We start from the raw sequence: 14,476 nt of genomic DNA, 5'->3' as shown, positions 1-14,476 counted from the left end.
TATGGTCAGAAAGTACTAGCTTTGCCCCGTTCTGCTCCCCTAATCTATTCCATACCAGCTGGCTCCTGGGGAAAATTACATATACATGCTTGGCTTGAATGGATTGTTGGTTCTTGATATAGGCTCATTCTGAGCTTAGGTTCCAATCCCAGTTTTAGTTCACTATGAGACAATGTTTTCATACTGAATTATGGGCTGTGAATGTCTTCAAAAAAACAATTACTGAATGTCTGCTTTATGTCATTAGTTCCTTAACTCTATTGTTTGCACTTTACCACGTCTCAGCTCCCTTTCAAAATGCAAGGCCCTTAAAGCAACAGGTTATTTATTTGGGTTCTCACTTATGCATTGGGTTGGCTTCAATACACTGTTTGATTCTTTAAAGTGGACCTAAACCCAAAACTTCCTCTCTGCTCTAAAAGATATGCAACAGCATATTAACCTTTAAAGAAAAACATTTATTTGTTGCAGCCCACAGAACTCCTACTGATTTTCTGCAGATTGGGTACCTTCTGGTTTCATGGGAGCACATAAAGAAATAACCTTTTGTGTTTACATATAAGTACACAAGTTCGCACCCCCACGGCACACAGCTCAAATGACAGTACTAGCAGATACATGAGAATTAGACAGACTGTTATCTCTAAATACACACAGGGTGGGTTCTCTGTGTTTTCCTTCTTTTCTGGGTAAGTGTTTAGATCCGTTTTAACTGTGACAAGGAAAGTTCAGTGTTGATTGCAGCGCATAGCCAATAGCATTCACATATTAATATAGTGGCTGGATAGTGGCTGGATAGTGTACTGGTTAAGGGCTCTGCCTTTGACATGGGAGACCAGGGTTCAAATCCTGGCTAGGTCAAGTACCTATTCAGTAAGGAGTTCAAGGCAAGACTCCCTAACACTGCAAGGTGGCCTCCTGAGCGCATCCCAGTGGCTGCAGCTCTTGAGCGCTTTGAGTCCGACAGGAGAAAAGCGCTATACAAATGTTTAGATTATCAGATTATTATTTATTATTATTAATATATATGTCCCTTTACAGATAAGCCAATGTCTCCCTCAGAGCCAGCAGCATAATGTAACCATAGAGATGAGGGTATTGGGAAGATAAAGGTAGTGCCTCTATGCAGTGGCATAGCTAAGGAGCAAGTTTTACAATGAGGCCTCCCCAAGCACTCTATAAATAACAATTGTTGCAACACACCAAAACCTGCCAATGGCAACTACAGTGTCAGAGGTGCAAGAAGGGGATGGGGGACAGTTTGTTAATAATAACAACCACTATTCAAAGTATCTACAGAAGTGATTATTATGAGCACAGGACCAATAGAGAGCTAATACATCAACAGAAGAGAGTACAAAGAATCCGGGCACCATCAAATGCAAACACCACGCTTTATTTCATCCCCAACACAGACAGGATACAAGTGTAGAGGGCTGATCTAAGAGCTAATACTGTAGTTGAGGGAGGGCCCTTCGGGGCGCCTCTGGCCCAAGGGCCCTGATGCGGTAGCAACTTTGCAACCCCTATTGCTACGCCCCAGCCTTTATGATGCTGTACTGTTGTAGTGCTTTGTGATAAGAGGAAGTGGTTAGCTCCCTTGTTCACACATTTTGGCCTCAGAGAAAGCAAGTTTGCTAAACAGTGTCAGGATAAGCACCATTGCACTGCAAGGCCTCCTTCACCCTAGAGTATGTGATTTATATTTCATAGACAACACTACTGTGTCTTACAATTTAATGAATACTTTACATTGTTATGCTTGATGCTGAATTCTCCTTGTCATTGCTATAGACATATCTTCTTTCCTGAGCATGCAACCATTATTATATAGTTAGCTTGCAACTCTTGCTGGATTATTGCCCATTATCTACAGCAGTTGCTTTTCTTTTGTTTTATTCATTATTTAACTAGCTGTGTGGTGCCATGGTTCCTTTTGTTGTTTATGCTTATATCTAAAACACAAATAAAAAAAAGATTTTACCTAAAATTGTACTGTGTGAATTTAGCTTAAAACTCTAGGTGAAAATGACTTAGATGGGTTACTTTCTGCTTTAAGACAAGACCAACCACAATGGCTGGAATTTTTTTTTCAAAAACTCATTATTGGATGGTGTAAGTAAAATATATATTCAGAAAAAGGGAGTGGCAGGCAGATGATTAGGCCATTAGCTAATAAATATTTATTATAGGATCCCTATCTCGAAAACATTTTAATTTAAAAATTCATGGTAACACATACAAATAAGAAGTATGCTTCTTCCAGAGTAAAATACACTATAAATTGCTCTTCTCCTATATTGTTGTCACTCACAGTAGTTAGAAGAAATCTGATGAAACTGACAGGTTATTGACTAGTCCATCTCTTCATGGGGTTTTTCTGTATTTCTTAATTCTTTACAAAAGCCCTCCCTGGAAGGCATCTATACAAAGATGTAGACCTACACCCCTATCTATTTGCACACTATTCTGGCAGTAGGACTGAGCAACAGCCATTCACTAAGTGCTTTATAAAATAAACAAAACCCTGAGAATCCCTCATAAGGAGTTGGGCTAGTCCAAAACCTGTCAGTTCTGTCAAATTTCTACTACCTACTCTAAGTGACAGCAACATAGGAGAAGAGTAGTTGATAGCAAATTTTACTCTAGGAGAAATGTACTTTTTATTTATTTGTTCTTATGTATTTTAAATTTTACTATTTTTCTCAATAGTGGTCCTTTAACCATTAGAATCGGGTGTTGCTGGGTTTGTGTGGTGGAAAGATACCCTTTTTGCTCAAGAGAATTTCAGCTACAGTAGAATTTCATTTCAGGAAAACAACTCTCAGTCACGTACTTTACTCGAAGATTGGATCTGGTAAAATGAAATGCTGCAACTTTAAAGAATGTACCTATAATAACAGCTGCAGAGAAATCATGCCTAAACAAACAATAGGACAATTTTTAGAAACACTTAACTTCCTCTCTGAGGGAAAACAAATAGGCTTTGCCTTGCTAGCAGACACATATTCTATTACTTCACATGGAAGGTGATTTATTTTTTCAATTACATTGAAGATTTTTTTTTCCTTGTATTTTTTATGTCATTTATTTCCAGATCACATCACTGTTTCTATTTTACTAGTGGTTTCAACTGAACATTTACATGTGTGTAGTACGTGAAAGCAATTTCATGTCAACATGGAGCAGCAAAGTTTGATAGTCATTACAGGGTCAGCCTGCCCAAGAAGGGAATAATTACGTAACAGGAAAAAATGGGTTGAAAAAAATCAACAACTGGCTTTCTCTGGCCTTCCACAAACTGTGGTGTTTCCCTCACAGCAAATATAAGCTGCCCCATGTATGGGCCTACTCCCCAACTGTTGCCCCTAAAAAAAACCCAAAAAAAGAATAATGTGTGACCTGTGCATAAGCCGACAACCCCCCAATGTCTCTCCCCAGTCTCCCCCTTGTATGTGGTGCAGAGTATGGTGAATGTGATGCAGAGTGAAGCATGCATTGAAGAGTGTATGTTTGTGATGATGTTGTGTATGTATAGCAGAGTGTATGTGATGCAGCGTGTTATGAAGTGTACTTATAGCTACCTCTCATCGTTAGCCATTTTCCCATCTCCTTTGTAGCGCTCTATTTGCTACAGATCCAGGCTTCAGTGTCTTCTGGTCTCTGAGCAGCTATCTTCTCATATCCCTTGCAGCTTTGTACTCATGGCTGACACTTAGTGGGCTTCTACAGAACTGCAAGGGAAACAGGAAGTAGCTCCTGGGGCTGAGAAGAAAGTGAAACCTGGACATCTAGCAAGGAGAGCTGCATGGCAGACGTGGCCAGGAACGAAGAGAGGTAAATATCCCCACACATCCCCACATATGACTCACATATAAGCCCCCCCCCCCACACACACACATTTTTTAGACACTTTTATTGCTCCTAAAATGTAGCTTAAATGCCAGTATATATAGATTAGGGAAAGGTGGTACCCAAAATAAATAACCTGCAGACAGTGGCTCATTAAGGACCAGCGCCTTGACCCTGGCTCACAGTGATCACAGGGTCAAGAGCAGAGGAAGTTGTAGAGAAAGACTGCTACAATGCAGTTAGTACATTCACACTCACTTCAAGGTTAGTTATAAGTCAATATGGCAAATTTTGTTTTGTCATATTTTTCACAAAAGTTTCATATTTTGATGAGAATATTCACACAACTGTATGGACATGAGAAAATACATTGTTGTATAGATGAGAACACATGCTAAAATACGTATATAGGCATAAGAAAACATATTTTCCCAAAATCTACTTAGCGCAACAGAGTAAAAGTAGATTTCGCAAAAAGACAAAAAAAACAAACCTGGCCTTGAGAATTTTTTTTGTCACTGAGCACAAGAATACATCTATTTGATAAAAGTTCTAATTTTTGCAGAGATGTGTATCTTTTGAAAACCCAGAATATTTCCGCAAAACATTAAAATCAGTTGAAAATGTAAATTTTAATGAGAAAATGACTTGGGTGAAAATGCAAGCCCATCGTTATCAAAAGCAATTAAGCAAACCTGAAGTGAAAAAAAAAACACAAAAACAAAACAAAAAAAAAACTTATGAGATAATGAATTGTATGTGTAGTACGGATAACGAATAAAACATTAGTAGAAAAGAATAGTCTCATATTTTTATTTTCAGTTATACAGCTTTTTTTTTGTATAACATTGCATCATTCTGTCATATGTGCAGTGTAGTAACCCCACTGTCTTTTAACCCTCCTGGCGGTTTGCTAAAAAATCGCCAGGGGGCAGCAAATCTTTTTTTTTTAAATTTTTTTTTTTACATGATAGCCGCTGCTCAGCGACATCCCCCCAGCCCCTCCGATCGCCGCCGGCGATCGGCGATCAGGAGATCCCGTTCAAAGAACGGGATCTCCTGGAGGGCTTCCCCCGTCGCCATGGCGACGGGGCGGGATGACGTCACCGACGTCAACGACGTCGTGACGTCATAGGGGATTCCGATCCACCCCATAGAGCTGCCTGGCACTGATCGGCCAGGCAGCGCACGGGGTCTGGGGGGGGGGGGGGGCGGCTGCGGCGCGACGGATAGCGGTGGATCGGCGGGTAGCGGCGGCGATCGGGCACTGCACGCAGCTAGCAAAGTGCTAGCTGCGTGCAGCAAAAAAAAAATTTATGCAAATCGGCCCAGCGGGGCCTGAGCGGTGCCTTCCGGCGGCATAGCCCGAGCTCAGCTCGGGCTTACCGCCAGGAAGGTTAAGCTATAAAACATAGCAGTAATAATGACCATTTGAACTTTCCAGCAGTAAGACCTTATTTCAAGCTGTCTCTCACTGTTTCTTGGGCATGTAAGTGCTTTAGAAAACAGGAGTGTATTCGATCGAGTGGCTCAAAGAATTCAAAAAGCTTTTTTGCATCGATAACAACTGAAGTTTCTTAATTTTTCCTGTACTGGAAAACAGCATGAGACTTTTTTCTTTGCTACTATTTCTTAGTGGTACTACACATACAATTCATTATCTAATTTCACTATAGGTTTGCTTTAAGGAGTTACGAAGTTTTGTCAGTAATCATTTCTGCACTAGCCTGCATTTGTATCAGTGCTTTATATAAGTGCCAGCAATGTCACAATATGGACACAGTGACCTTTAGCCATGTCATGTGATCTCCCCTGCTCCATGCATGCTACCAACACAGGAGAGCTGAAAACTCCACTCCAGAGTCCACTTAAAATTCAGCTCACCCACCAGTTGTTTCTACAGACAATAAGCCCTCAAAAAACAAATGGCCAAACTTGAATCATAATAACAATGAATAATTCATCAAGTATCTGCCGAGTGAATCAAGATTTAATGTGAACTTCACAATCCCAAATAATGGCATGAAAGTGGTTACCGATCCCTTTCAACCTCCTGAAAAAGGCAGCTGTGTCTGCCACAATAACAATTTATTCACTCTGAACCTGCCGGAATGGGGGGGACACACGAGAAATCCATACAGTACGATACATGTTTACACATAAACAAGAAGCTTGGCATTTCACGTGCTTAATTATTTATGGCTTCAATCTATTACATTTGGCAGGTTAGCGTTTATTGAAGAAATAGAACGGTCGGCTCAGACGTTTTATGGTCTCTATCGTCCGTGGATAAATAGAGCATTAAAAGGCATGAAGAGCGGGTAATCTGTTTGATGGCTCAGATTTATATGGAATAATGGTCTATTTTAGCAGTATGATTACATTTATCTGTAGACCCGACCACTAACATTGTAACGCTGGCTGAGATCAGAGCAGCCCAGGCTGTCCGAGAAAACACTAAGAATGATCTCTATTCCCACTGTAGCTGAATTTAAAAAAAAAAAAAAACTCTTGATGATAAGGAAAGCTTCCAGTGCCTTTTAGCAAATACAGAAAAGAAAATAAGCCGAGAAGACAGAGTCTTTGACCTGCGCGATTCTTTTATGGTGCAGAAGCTCCATTTTATATATTCTTCTCCTGCCTATGTGTAGCATGATAGCATGATCACTTCCCAAACAAGAGGTTGTAGATAACAATGGATTACGTCAATCAATTAGAATGCAGGTGCCACAATAATATAGAATGAGAAAGTACTGTATTTTAAAGTCTAACTTAATATAGTATTTCATCTTATAATATGTTCTCTAAGTGCAGCACGGTGGCGTTGGGTCCTCCCCGGTTCGAGTCCCAGCCAGAGCACAATCTGCATAGAGTTTGTATGTTCTCTGTGTCTATGTGGGTTTCCTCCGGGCAAAATGTAAAAAAGAATAATCTTATATTGAGTGTAAAAGAGGTTAATGCAGTACCTTAACAATAGCCCTTGTGACCCCCGTGACGGCTATAAAGGCCCGCTCCTCCCCCCATTTTTTTTCCAAGTAAGTACAGAGAGCACTACCATATTTATCAAGTCCATGCTGCATCTTCTTCCCCCCACTGTTGTAACCACTGTGCCCACCCAGCCACAATAAAGGATTTTTATGTAGCTGTGCCCATCTCTTCTTCATTTTGTGCTGTGATACCTTGATGTGAACTCGAGCACGCTGCAGGTAAGCCCAGGTGTGGTCCTATCCCTGCTGCATTCTGGTGCTGGTATACTGTGTTTCTACTGTTTCATGATCCATGCTGCAGCGGGTCTCTTCCTGACTTCTGTGTGCTGCATGTTGACATCCTTAGGCTCCTGATTCATGTAACGTCATCAGGAGCCACACGGTGGCAGCATTGCGTGTGTAGCTCCGGGTAGGAAGAGGCAACCAAATGCAGTGCTGAGTAGGTAAATATAATAGCGCTCCTTGCAAGGGGTGGTGTTGTTTGCTGCTGTCTGTGTCCATGTTGTATAGATTAGTTTCCCCTATATTTACCTTCCTTTAGGCCTCATTATACCTCTGCAGCTTTACAATGAAATTTGGGGGCCTCAAGAAAATGAGAACAAGAAAGATGCAATGGTCCTTGTATCTTTTCCACACTGTTTTTTGTCCCCAGTGCAAAAATAAATAAATAAATAATGCAGGCGCTAAATTTCTCCATGCATACCGATAATTCAATGGGCCCTATGGGCTACCCAAATTTCCTGCTTCCGTAAAACACACACCATTCTGCACTGCATTGTGTGCACAAGCCCTAAGATTACAGACCAAACTGTAACGATGGGTGTCAGCACACAGAGAGAATCTGATTATTGGCGATCTGTAGTATCACCAAGAATACAGATATATACCTGATTATTGATGATCTGCAGAATTACCGATAATACAGATATATCGCTAACCTCTGGGCACCTGAAGCGTGTAAATGTTTGGTGTAACAGTATGGATCGGACCACCGGGGTAGCAGGTGGTCCAATAAGTAGAAACAGACTCTACTGCAGTCAAGGACTCCAGGAGGGAGCAGTCCTTGACTGGTTTGCAGCAGTGCCCCTTCTGAGAAGCAGGGGACCCCTGCAGGAGGACTGAGCACCCAGGGGTGGGTGACAGTCAGACAGGTCAGGCAGGCCGGGTCGACAACACACAGACAGATAAAGTACAAAGACAGACGGCTGGTTCGGTATCCAAGGCAAGCAGAGTTTGGCAACGGAATATCAGAAGTGCAAGGTACCGAATCAGAGATCAGAGGAATATGTCAGGAAAGCAAAGTCATAACAGATATCAAACAATGCCTAGTCTGGGTGTGAGGTCCGTGGTCTCTAAATCCTGGAACTAGTCTGACGTATAACAGAATGATAACACAAGTTCCCTAGTCTGGGGGTGAGGTCCGTGGTCTCTACACTCTGGAACTAGTCTAAAGAATAACACAGATGATACACAGTAAACTGGCTAAGTGTGGATTCCCAGGTCCTCCTGGTTCCACCACACTGAAGGATCTGACTAAGGTCTGAGTGCTAACACATAGGTATTCGCAACGCCAGACAACCAGGAACTGAACAGCAAGAGATATATATAGTGAAGCGCTCCTCAGCGCCGCCCAGCTCCCATCAACCAATCATCTGCTGAGCTGGGGTCAGCTGACCGTCCCGATCAGCTGACCCTTCTCCTATTGGCATAAAGAGCCTGTCTTGCGGCGCGCGCGCGTAGCTCTCCATCTGTGTGCACTACTAGGTCCAGATAACCCAGACACATGTTGCTGTGAGGAAACCGCCACTCTGTGCGCGGAAACCGCCTCCTTACTGTCAGCACAAGCGGCGGCTTCTCCGCAATCCTTCACACAAACATTATATGAACATACAATGCACATGGTCTTACTTACCTCTCTGTGCTGGCTGAGTACTAAATTACAAAACACTAAAGACTCAGAGGGTGTCTGCAGTATCAGGACTTTTGAAATATTTTAGTAAACAGCGGGCAAGGAGAGGTGAGTATTCTTTTTAATACAGTTCATGTCTGTTTTAACTTATAGTAAGCCATAATTAAATATACAGCATAGATGACACAGTTTACACACGTAACATAAAAAATAAACTTGATATGCGCTTGCCTTTCTGTAAAGCCAATTTAATGCAGCTTCCCCACTTCTGAAACCAGTTGTGTTACCGATAGCTTTGCTGTTGTTTCAAAGCAACCTGTAAAAAAAGAAAAAAAATCATAATGTAGCAAAATGCAGCAGTAGTGAATAAACACACTACAACAGAACATCTTTATTAACAAGACTCAGAAGCTCCAGAAGTCTCATAAACTAATATTGCTGGGCCTGTAAAACATGGAAAATAAAGTTATCCTGTAGTGTATGTTATTTACAGATGCATATAACCGGAGGATGAGAGAAGTTCTAGGCACAATAAATTCCCTGCTTTCACACAATCCACAGCATCCAGTCTGATCATCCATAGTACCCAGTTATATAATAGATATTGTGAAACTAGACATGGCTGGTTGCTAGGGGTAACTGCACATTGCATAGCATTAGTGCTGTGTTGACTGCTTCCTTCCTGAATAAACATGCTAGTCTTGTACTCGCCTCTGATTGGCTGCAGTGATGTGATCTACAGGCAACTCCAAATTATCTGTGGTTACCTTCTTGTATTCTATTCACTAATGTCCATTGTCCATTGCGCTTACCAAGCTATCACTATAGCAGTGTCTTTTAACCTAATTTCTCTCATTTGAAATAGGTATTTATTTATTTAATGATCACCTCTATATGTTCTGTGATAAGTTGTAATCAGCCTACACCTCTGTGAGACTGCAGTTGTCATTGGCAGCTTTGGTGCTCCATATCAATGTTATGCGTAGAGAGCTTGGGGGGGGGCCCAATGTAAAACTTGCAGTGGGGCCCATGGCTCCTTAGCCAGGGGCGTAGAAATAGGGGATGCAGGCCCTGCACCTGTGGGGGGGCCCGCTCAGGGCCGTTTTGGGGGGGCAGGAGGGGTCGCAGCATGAGGGGAGAGCATTGCACCCCTCCCTCACCTAGGGCTTTCTTCTCAGCGCTCCCCTGCTGCATCTATCACTGGCAGCAGCAGCAGGCAGGACACATACCTCCATCCATCCAGGTTCCGATCTCTAAGCTTCACACTACTTCCTGTTTAAATCGCAGATATGTGGCCACGCTTTCCCCTCATGCTGCGACCCCTCCTGCCTCCCAAAATGGCCCTGAGCGGGCACCAGGGGGGTGGGGTGGAGTCATTTAAATTCTTGCTGGGGGGCCCACTGGCTTCTAGTTATGCCCAGTCCTTAGCTATGATATTGTGTAGAAAAGATTGTCTGCAGTCCAATAATTCCACTGGATTTGACTGGCAGTTCCCACCGTTGGTCCTGATTTACAAAGTAAATGGTAAAATTGATGTTTGCATACAGCATCTCTTAGTTCCACTACGGCTTTTACAATTTACATAACATGTGCTGCACAAATAGCGTAACTCGCTTTCTGTAAACAAAACAAGCTAATTTATACAGTAAATATTTGCGGATGAAATGCAGTACCATATTGTCCTTAAGGTGGCCATTAACGATCCAATTTATAGTGAAAAATCGTTCGAGCGATCAGACAATTCTGATCGGAATTAAAATCGCTCACTACACCATCAACATACCAATCTTTTCTTACTATCTATCACAGCCAACTAGAAAATTCAAAGTTTGGTTTAACTAAAATCCAATCGGAAACTATTTTTATAATCGTTTGTAATCGATTGTGCCCATCAATGTAGATTATTTACAACCAATCCGATCAGAATGTCTGATCGCTCAAATTATTTTTCACCAGAAATTGGCCCGTTAGTGGCCACCTTTACATTACAGTGACAATTGGTCATTTGCTTTACTTTATAAATGCAGGTGAAAAAAAAGTAAATAATTAACCGCAGGCTCCTTGATACTGCGCATGCACGGGCAGGCTCGCACAGCTACTGCCGACCCCACTTCAGGAAGAAGACTTGCGCGGCCACGATGTGCAGAGGGGTCACGTTCAACAACGGGGTCCTATAGATCAGTGAGGGAAGCCTCGGTAGGATCCTGAGGCTTCCCTGCATTAATACTGGGGGATGGACCCCACCCTCCACCTTATATTTATTTTTTATTACATGACCTATTTTTGGGCGCCTCCATCCCCCAGTAATATACATTACATCTCCTTTGGAGGTGTTCACCTTCTGGGTGTGGCATGTGGTGTTATCTACAACCAAGAAGGACCAACCAGGAGTGCGACCATCCAGTTCCTGTAGGACCTGGAATACCGAGTGGGGACTGTTATTTCTTTTATATATTTTTAATGTGCTGAGTGTGGGAAATCTTGGGCTTCTCCCAAGCCTCTTTAACCCCTTGTCACCCATGCAGGCTGGGATAGCCAGAATGCAGAGCCCCAGCCGACTGGGGCTTCGCACCCTGAGCTATACCAGCCCTCTTGGTCCATGGTATGGGGGGCTCCAGGGGAGAGGGGTGGCCAAGCCTTCCCCTCTCCCCCTGAGCCCTTGTCCAATCAATGGACATGGGGCTCTTCCCCACTTTTGGTGTCCCAGGAAGAGGTGGGGCGATGACTCCCGGGGGGTGGGGCGATCATGGTGGCATCTGGGAGTCCCCTTTAAGAAGGGGACCCCAGATGCCCACCCACCTCCCAGGAAAAATGAGTATAGGGATACAAAGTACCCCTTAAACATTTACATAAAGGGTTAAATGAAAAAAAAACTATGAGAAAAGTCCTTTAATGTTTTTAATTAACCACGCCAATATCCTCTAATCTTGCGATCTTCTTAAGATGACTGAAGATCTCCGCCAGCCGCCACCACACACGTCGCCCCCGCTGCAGCTCTCAGCTATACTAAGTACAGCTGAGAGCGCATCTTATGCGGATGCTAATACCACCACCGGCTCCCGCTTTCCTCCCTGCCTCCCACACCTGTCACCCACATCCATGTTGGCACCCAGTGCATCCATGGGTGCACTGGGTACCAGCATGGTTGTGGGTGACAGGTGTAGGCAGGTGGAGAGGACAGCGGGAGCCGGCAGCGGTATTAGCATCCACATAGGATGTGCTCTCAGCTATACTAAGTATGGCTGAGAGCAAAAAGCATCTTTAAATTTCCCTCCCAGGCTCCCCATTGGTTCCTTAAACATTTTGCACACTCAGAAGGAGATCTATAAAACTCATTTTCTCAAAAACTATAAGATGTTTTTAAAAAAAAAGTTTTTTTCCTCTTGTAGTCACTGTCCCCCTCCATGTACCCTGCAATTTTGGTCTTTCTACTATGTAAGGGGGCTTTGCTATTAACCACTAAAGTCGGCAGCGGTTGAAACATTTCCCACACTCAGTATGAGATATTTAAAATTGATTTTCTCAAAAACGATATGGTCTTTTTGAAAAAAAAAAATCCTATTGTTCCCACTGTTCTTCTTAACATTCCCATGCAAATTTGGTGTTTCTGGCATTTAAGGGGGCTTTTCTATTAACCGTTTTTGATTTTCTCAAAAACTATAAGGTCTTTTTGAAAAAAAATTCCTCTTGTAGTCACTGCCCCCTTCTATATACCCTGCAAATTTGGTGTTTCCACTATGTAAGGTGGCTTTGCTATTAACCGCTAAAATCGTTGCTGTTCGCCTGCCATTAAAGTCTATTGTGCCCGCTGTGAACAGAACTTTTACGAAAATTCGCATTCGAGGTTCTGAGGTTCGAGCCATCACTACTTAAAATACCATTCTATAAAAACAAACTATAGACCATGTAAAATTATTCATATATTCACGTCATACAAACAGTCATGATACATTTTTTTTGTGCATTTATGCCTTCTGTACTATTATTCTGTGGCTGTACTATTATTCTATATATTTACAGTATTTATATTATGAAATGCTATTATCCAGCACTCTACAGAGTGCACTTGAACAATTTATTTTACTCACTGTCACTCAAAGGGGCTCATAGTGCACATAAATACAGGCAAGCCACATGGACGAAGAATACATTACACACACTGTAATAGAAATGTGAACCAGTCCTCAGTAAAATGATAAGTAGCTTGCAGCGTGCCATTCTAACATTTATGTCGCTTATGTTAGAATGGCACGCCCTGCTGCCGCTCAGATTCTTACATAGTTAAATACTATTCCGCTTCCAAGTCTTAGCAACTCGAAGGAGGAAGTCATTTGAGGTGGAACCTTGAATTACGCTTGTGCAGGGTGATAGCAGCACCCACCAGCAGCACCCACCAGTTCAGACACCAAGTGTACTGGTGAAACAACCTGCTTCAGCTATCTGTTATTGGATCAGGCAACGCTATTGTTACCTGAGTTTTGGACTCATCAGCAGTGATGCCCGTAATAAACTACTTACGATTCCGCAAACTTTTGCCTAATTTTCGAAATTATTCCTATAGTTAATTATGATTTGTACATTTCATATATTTCCCATAGTCATTTGTAATTACGCGTAAAATTTTGATAATTTTCGCATAATTTCATGCCGATTTAGTAGTGAATAGCAATGCTATTGACATCAGAATTGCAACATATGTTAAGGAGAATGTTAAACAGAAATAAAATCAATTTTACAAATCTAAAGAAAGAATGTTTCAACTCTGAAAAATGAGTTTAAATACCATTTTTTTCTTTGCATTTTTAAATCAATTTTCTCAAAAACTACAAGGTCTTTTTGAAAAAAAAATTTTGACTTGTACCCACTACTCTCATTAACATGGGAGCAATAGCATGTATGGGGGCTTTGCTATTAAATAACCACTAAAGTCAGGCACAAAATCATGCAAAATTTTACGGAAATTACGTGAAAAATTAAGCGAAATTATAAAATATTACAATTACATACAAAATGAATTACAATCTTCTCTGATATTTTGCATTACGATTACGATGCATAAATGCAAATATGCAACATTTCGGCCCACCTCTGCTCATCGTCAGCATGGAAAGTAAACCTGAACTGGAAATAAACTGAGGAGATAAACAATTGTATCTATCCTCCTACTCCTAAAAATGATGTTTTTAGATATCCCCTGGTTTTATTTTATGTTTGAACTTTTGCAAAGTAGAATGTTCAATGTTTTATTGTTTTTGACCAATGACAGTTAAGTGCCATAGAGCTAAAATGCATGAACTTTTGACCTTTTTTATCTACCCCCTGCAGTCAGAAGTAGTTCTCTGCAGGAAAAAGTTTTGTGGCCACAATTTCTTATCAGTGAGGGTTATGCTATAATCCAACAAGAGTCTAACAGTAAAGACTATGTCACTAGCATGCCTGATGATTACGGTAACTCTTTCAGGTAGGAAAAAAAAAAGACAAACATCGTAGTTATCAATTTGTTTGGCACTGTACATACACATGTTTATCTTATCATGTCACCTTGGGTATAATTTAATGCAGGCAAGTTAGGGAATGGGATAGGGCCCATTGTGTGTTGTAACTTCTGTTTTAGGTGCTCTAGATAGACTTTTAGACCCACTAGATAGACTTAAACTCCATTGGATGATCTTGTATTTTGTACTTGTTTTCTGTCTCGCTATTTATCTATTATTTAGCGTTGTGCAAT

The 14,476-nt window shown here is 41.7% G+C and overlaps 1 protein-coding gene across 5 annotated transcripts in view; it reads right to left on the bottom strand.

The window, feature by feature from the left end:
* RALYL (RALY RNA binding protein like) overlaps positions 1 to 14,476 on the bottom strand; it is an 835,206-nt gene that overhangs the window by 573,068 nt on the left and 247,662 nt on the right. For all 5 annotated transcript variants that reach the window (XM_068237573.1, XM_068237569.1, XM_068237570.1 and 2 more), the window contains one exon: positions 8,980 to 9,064. The gene's annotated coding sequence lies outside the window, so the exon portion shown is untranslated. The remainder of the gene's footprint in view (positions 1 to 8,979; positions 9,065 to 14,476) is intronic.

This window comes from Hyperolius riggenbachi, chromosome 5 (assembly GCF_040937935.1).
Source record: "Hyperolius riggenbachi isolate aHypRig1 chromosome 5, aHypRig1.pri, whole genome shotgun sequence".
Classification (NCBI taxonomy): domain Eukaryota; kingdom Metazoa; phylum Chordata; class Amphibia; order Anura; family Hyperoliidae; genus Hyperolius; species Hyperolius riggenbachi.
This window is presented reverse-complemented; position numbering and strand designations above follow the sequence as displayed.